General features: G+C 40.3%; 1 long non-coding RNA gene across 6 annotated transcripts in view; it reads left to right on the top strand.

Annotated features, from left to right (window-relative positions):
• Positions 1-6993, top strand: part of LOC116096262 — a 29815-nt gene that overhangs the window by 9370 nt on the left and 13452 nt on the right. For 3 of the 6 annotated variants that reach the window (XR_004120926.1, XR_004120927.1, XR_004120929.1), the window contains exons 3-5: positions 1008-1098; positions 5362-5458; positions 5724-6138. This is a non-coding gene — a long non-coding RNA (uncharacterized LOC116096262). Of the gene's footprint in view, positions 369-1007; positions 1099-5361; positions 5459-5723; positions 6602-6993 lie in introns of those variants that run through there. The other 3 variants (XR_004120930.1, XR_004120928.1, XR_004120925.1) reach the window with 3 other exon arrangements.

Raw genomic sequence — 6993 nt, 5'->3', positions numbered from 1 at the left:
AAAAGAGAACGCAACACAAGCTTCTAATACGTATATTCACAACTTCTCTGCAAGGCACTTAAGAAAACTAAAAGGTTAATATATTCTAACTAGATGTTAGGTATAGAATGTCATATCTGTCAAATTTCATTATAACTTGCTGCTCATTGGAAAAGATTTGATTTCTTTTGCCACGTCCTACTATGTTCAAGTCACAGACTGCCAGCAGCAGCCCACTGAAGACCACAGGCTGGCAGTGAGCAGGCTCGAGTGGGAAGACAGCCGCAAGGACCATCTGTTTCCGATTTCTAGCTGAGCCAAGATGTGCAGTGAAGTGCATTCCATTCACCAGGCCAGCTTCTCCCCTGCTCAAGTTATTAGTGTTACAAGTGAGATGATCTTTTCCAAACAGCGGGGGAGCCATAATCTTTATGGAACAGGATTTTAAAACACACACACACACACACACACACACACACAGAGAGAGAGAGAGAGAGAGAGAGAGAGAGAGAGAGAGAGAGAGAGAGAGATACACACACACCACCAGTTAGATATCTTTTGTTAAAGTTGTGAGAAAGGCTGCTTATAAATTTAATTATAGCCTTCATGAGGTTTATAAAGCATGCTTTATTAAAGTGGTAGTAACCTGGGAGTCAGCAGTCCATATATTGGTCTCACTGAGTTCCACTGAATTATCTAATATCCTTAGGATGGTTTTTATGGATATGTTTAGAAGAAGGCATTTCAACTATCTTTCCAAAGCATACTGAGTTCAGGGGTAATCAGTGGGACCCTAGCTTACCAGGACAGGTGAGTGATTTTGAAAACAGGAAAGCATTGAACTCACTGTGTAATTTAGGAGAGATGAGCCATTTTTCTTGTATTTGGTTTCCTCTGAAGGCTGAATATTTTAAGGGAAGTTTGGAAGGGATATAAGAAGGCTGATCGTATGATAACACAATGGAAATGCCACTCTGGGAAGTTGAGATCTTAAGTAATTAATGTCATAAATGTGTGTTTAATCACAGGTGATTGACACCCTGCCAGGTGCTCAAGAATTCCAAGGGGAAAGACAGTGGCTTGCCCTCCAGTGCACACTAGCTCTCACTGAGGAAGCAGGTACAGGAACAGGCATGCACTTTGCAGTTGGGTAGAACCAGGGAATGTAGCCTTGGCTCTTGTACACACATACATGTGATTCTGTGCTGTCACATGTCCTTCGTAGTGGCATCATCTGTAAAATAGGGATGGTACTGGCCACTTTACAGAGAGTGCTGCGAGGATTAACTGAACCTATGCAAAAGAACAAGAATACTGGGTATGCACTTAGAGGCATTCAGCCTGGTTTCTGTTTCCTTTATTTATTCTTGGAATCCTAAAGCTCCTTACGTGTATCTCCTTTGTAAATTAGAGGCTATCATGTGACTTCTTTGGGGAGGGCAATGGTCCTGTGGTATGCTCCCCATTCAGATACCTCCCCAGGAACACAGTAGCCAATATCTTGCAGCTGAACCCTCCTTCTCCGAGAAAGAAGAGTTGTTTGTGCTTGCTGTCTAGTCTGGAGGCTCTTCAGTGCGGGTAGGCTCTTCCTTGGGGGCAGGCTCTGGGTTACACCATAGAACCAGACCTGTAGAGTCATATGCATTCACAAATAACCAGGACCCTAAAGAATGCTTTGGTTCCTGGTCAATAAACTTTATGAAAATGATTTTTCTTTTAAAAAAAATCAGAGATCACATAAATTCATTTAAAGTAAGAAGCTGTGAATAGACGAGACAAAAACCTCTTACTTTGCATGTTAGGAAAACGAGGCCCAGCAATGATGTCCATTTGATTCATGGATCAAGTTATTGGTAGGGCTGGAGCTCCAGCCCAGGATGCAAGCAGAGTGAGACTTTTGAAAGGACTTGTGTATGTTTACTGTGGTAGCTATAGAATCAACACCAGCAGGGAGGTAAAGGAAGGGGAATTGAGCAAGCAAGGGTTAGAAATCAGTTGGTTATAATAAAGGCCAACAAATCCTGCAGAGAACCTGGAAGCTGGAATGTCCTAAAGAGTTATCCCAAATTGAAGCAAAGGGATTGGGATATTGTGTTTATTGAGAGCTTGTTTTTCTAGGAGAGGGCTGTGGGTCATGATCCTTTTGGTAATCCTCTGTCTCCACAAATGTTTGCATTATGATTCATAATGGTAGTAAAATCACAGTTACAAAGTAGCAACAAAAATAATTTTATGGTTGTGGGTCATCACAGTATGAGGAACTCTTTTAAGGGATCACAGCATTAGGAAGGTGAGAACCACTGCTCTAGAAGGAAAAACTTTCAGGCTAGACAACAAGCAAAGAATCAGAGAGGGAGGGCCTGGGAGGAAGCTGTCATCTGGGGGAGTGTCTGGATGGTATGCCACAGGACCTCCCAGTGCTGGAGATGTCTCCTGGCTTACTCATTCCTGCCACAGATGACCCCACTCTGCTCATTTCCCAAGTGTCAAAAGGAGGCATCCACCCCCACCTTTAACATAATCAACTCAGATGATCTCTAGCTCACAAACCACAGGGTGCAAAAAAAGATAGTCAGAGCAAGGAGAGTAGTGTGGGTCATTTCTTAGCTTTTCAGTTGTCCAAAGCAGGCGCCTTTCAAAGTTAATATAAAAATATCTGAAGCTTACTGTTTCTGGCTGGCTAGTGAGCTACTGGAATTTGCCTAATTTCTGCCACTATAGATAGTACTGGGATTATAGGTAGAAGCCACTATTATGGGTTTTGATGTGGGTTCTGGGGATCTGAACTCAGGTCTTCACGTTTGTGTGAAAATTAATTTACTCACTGAGTCAAGTCATCTTCCCAGCTACTGAATTTTTGACATAGGAGTATGTTCACAAATAATTATATTAAGAGTGAATCTGTTATAGACTACAATAGTCTTAATTTAGTAATTACACACATACACACACACACACACACACGTGTGTGTGTGTGTGTGTGTGTGTGTGTGTGTGTGTGTGTGTGTATGTTTTCAAATGATGGGGAAAGAATATAACAGAATACTTATTAGCTGTCAGCCTCTAGACCTCAGGGGAATAATGGGAAATATTTTTATCTTAATTTCTAGAATTTTAAAGCATCATGTAATTGCATTTAAATAAAGTATGAAATGATTTGACAGGATGTGTGAAAATGCTTAGAAATCTTTGACTCCATATTTTCTCCTCAGTACATCATTAAAAAGGTGGTTCTACTACTGCATATACACGTCCTTTTGAACATTATTCAAAGTGGTGAAAAATTAGGAAAAAAAAAAAACATTCCATGCAGTACAACCACATCAAAGCATATTGTGAAGCCATGAAAGAAAATGTTGTTTACAAATGGAAAATGCTTATGCTGTAACAGTGTGAAAAAAGCAGGATGCAAAATTGAACACACAGAATGAACACAGTTCAGCAAAAACCCAGCAATCTATTCATTAAAAGACAGAAAACATTCACATGTTAATGGTTGTGTACATAACTGATGGAATTATAATTTTTTCTCTTCCGCTTTTATGTAATCCCAAAAGTTCTTTTAATGAAAGGCTGTTGTTTCTATAACAGAAACAAATAGACATTAGAAATGACTGAAGCTGGGAGTGTGTGCTGATTGGTGATTAGTCTTAAGCATTCTTCCAGAACCTGTCAGCACAGGTCCCCTTGTCTCCACTGCCTTGATGGTCAGCTGGGCATCTTCCGAGTTAGGCACAGAAGGCTGAATACGAATGTGAAGAGCAAGGGTGATGCTACAACTCTTTTGGGTACCCCAGCATGAGAGCATATTAATCCCCAGAGCCAGATTTATCAGTGAAGTGATCTCTGATTAGAACGAACAGTCCTGAGGATCTGGAGTTCAACGTGTATTATCTGTCATCTGGAAACCTCCTAAACTTCTCAACTCAACATAAGCAGTTCTTTGATTTCCATATTGGTTTTACAGGAATCTGAAAATTGAAGGATGGTCTCACTGTTTCAGAGACACTGGGTTAGGTGACCAGGACGCAGCTTCTTATTTTAAGAGTCATGAGCCCATGTGAAATTGTGTAACTTAGTGTGTGTTTGAGGGAGGGTCACAATAGCTGGCAACAGTGAACAGGTTGTCAAGTCTTTGGTTGTGGAGCCTAGCCTTAACTGCTGAGCCTTCTCTCCAGCCTCAGTGGAAGATTTCTGAATATGCACCAACCAAAAACAAACTCAAAGTTAGATGTGCAGTAAATTCGAGGTGTTTTAGCAATGCTGGCCTGTGGTGCATCCTGTGACTTCATCTCAGCCTGGGTTCTGAGAGCACAGGAAAACTTTTACTCGCTGTTGCTCTCTGTCATGCTGTGCTAAGCCTAGGAATGCAGTCTGAAACACGGGATCAGATTTGAGACTAGTGGGGATTATAAATTGCAATGTTTGTGTGTCCATACAAAATTTTCTGCTTTTCTAGAGACAGTGTTTTAATTGTAGGGGAAAAAAAAAAAACAAAAAACCATCTAGTCCTAAGCATTCAAGATCAAATTAGTGTATCTTTATATCCATTGCTTTAGATTATTTAATTTTAAAAATTGCTGTTTGAGTTGCTAAGTTGAATTTTGTTTTTAAAATATCATTTCATGGGTTCATTAGTTACCTTTGCTAGGTAAATAGATGGGCCTAGAAAAGATTATACTGAGCGAGGTAACCTGGACCCAGAAAACCAAGTGCTATGTACTCTTTCTTAGGTGCAGTTCCTAGCTCCAAATCGTCAGATGTGAGTATGTAACATTGAGTAACCACAGAAGTCAGGAAATTATAAAGGGGCTGTAGCAGGGTAGGGTGACTTGAGAGGGGAACAGCAAGATGTAGGTAATATGAAGCAGGACATAAAAAATGGGGAAGGTGTTTGGGGAGCATGAAGATGTCCATATAGAAGGAGGAGGAGGAGGAGGAAGAAGAGAAGGAGGAGGGAGGAGAAATTACACCAAGGTTATTTGATAAAGCCTCAAGGATCTTATTCTTTTATATTTGCCTAAAAACCACACACACACACACACACACACACACACACACACACACACACACACACACACCAAACAAATGGGTATGAATGTATATATACACCTTAGAGGATGTTACTCCACTGGGACTGACAGTACTCCCCACAAGAAAGAGACTAACAAAACCTCAGGACTAAGCATGGGGCTTCCCCATTTGAACAGGGTAATCCAGAAGAGTCTCAAAACAATAAAGTCTATTATTGTTGCCCTTGGTTGCCTCACAGAGGTTTATATTAAGCCCCTACTGCTGTACCCCTATACAGCACAGTTAGTACATAACACTCGAAAGTATTTGATCTGAATCAGATCCAAAAGCCTCTTTTCTAACTTCCAGGTTACCAGAAAAACACTGTGCAAGATGCCAAGATAGAGAGGCAATTAATAGTCTTACCCAGTTGTGACACCTTTCAACCCTGGCAATGACCAGCATGGTAAGATATCCATAAAGGTGTGGTAAGTGGCACTCACATGTGGGTGGTAAACAATGACTGTCTAATTGCACTTAACCTGTTAACAGGAGGGTTACCACGCATGGTACCAGAAATCTAGCCCACTTTCAATGGCTAGATCTTAGAAGAGGCTCTACTACCACCACTTTATCAGACCAGCCTAACTTCTGACTGCAATCTAAATCTTATTCTTATCCACACAGATAAATGCAACTATCAACCTTTATCAGAACGCTTTTCTTTACAGAAAACGGAGACCCTCACTGAAATCCACAGCTGGACACAATGTAGACATCAACAGATCCCGGGCAGCCCTATTCCGCTGGCTACGCCTACATCACGACTTCTGCATTTACTGCTCGGCAAACATCACAGAGGAGGGGATAAGAAGACTATGAAAATGAAACACCAGAAGTCGGCTGTGAAACAGCCTTTTCTAGAAATTCCTGCATAAGCAAGATCTGAACCCCGTGGCAATATCAGTAGACATGTTGACGTGGAAAGGAAAAACAAATCTCACAGGATCACATCCGTGGATAAGGCAACTGATGACTGCTGGGAACGGGAGAGTTATCCCCTACCAGGGATGAGCTCTCTAATTAGTTATCCAGTACAAATAGTATCACTGAAACTGTACATCCACAAACAACAGACTGGACTCGGTACGTTGTATTTGTGCAGAAATACATGTAGCAATAATGATGGGACGAGAAGAGGCTATCAGTTTGAGAGTTGTGGCAACTTGGGAGTAGCTAGAGGGAGAAAACAGAAGGAGAAAGTGTTATAATTATATTTTAATTAAAATATATAAAAATACATAGAAAAAACATTCAATACATTTTCTTTTGTGAATAGGGCAATTTTTTCCCCATAATTTCTGAAATAGGATCTGAAACATACTCCTGTGTTTTATACTATGTATTTATGAAGAGCGATGTTCTCAGAATTGATGTATAAAAATGAATATTGAACACTCAGACAAACATTCAAGATGTTCTGTGTCCTGCAATATCAAATAATCAGTCAAGATTTTGGTCCTTATGGGCACATTAACAAGCATGTCCATGTTGTTAGTAAGCAAATTTGATTTAGTTTTTAATAAATTGTAAAATTATATGTATAGCAGATAATTGCCTAATTTTTTTTAATGTTTAATCAGTGAACATATACCTATTTTCTAGACCTACATATACCAATAGTCATGGAAAAACTTTTCAGGTGTGAAGTGGTTGTGAGTATAGAGTTTAAGGAGCCTTGATCTTGACTACTCATATGTAGATATTTTAGGGGCTTAGGTGCTATTTATTCCTCATCTCACAAGTGTTAAGTTTGTTTTTAAACATGGTAAATAATGTATTAACATAAAGTTAGCATTACATTTTTTTTTTCTTGGTTTTTTGAAACAGGGTTTCTCTGTATAGCCCTGGCTGTCCTGGAACTCACTCTGTAGACCAGGCTGGCCTCGAACTCAGTAATCCACCTGCCTCTGCCTCCCAAGTGCTGGGATTAAAGGCGTG

This window comes from Mastomys coucha, unplaced genomic scaffold (assembly GCF_008632895.1).
Source record: "Mastomys coucha isolate ucsf_1 unplaced genomic scaffold, UCSF_Mcou_1 pScaffold18, whole genome shotgun sequence".
Taxonomy (NCBI): domain Eukaryota; kingdom Metazoa; phylum Chordata; class Mammalia; order Rodentia; family Muridae; genus Mastomys; species Mastomys coucha.
The sequence above is the reverse complement of the archived record's forward strand: the minus strand, read 5'-3'. Positions and strand labels throughout refer to the sequence as shown.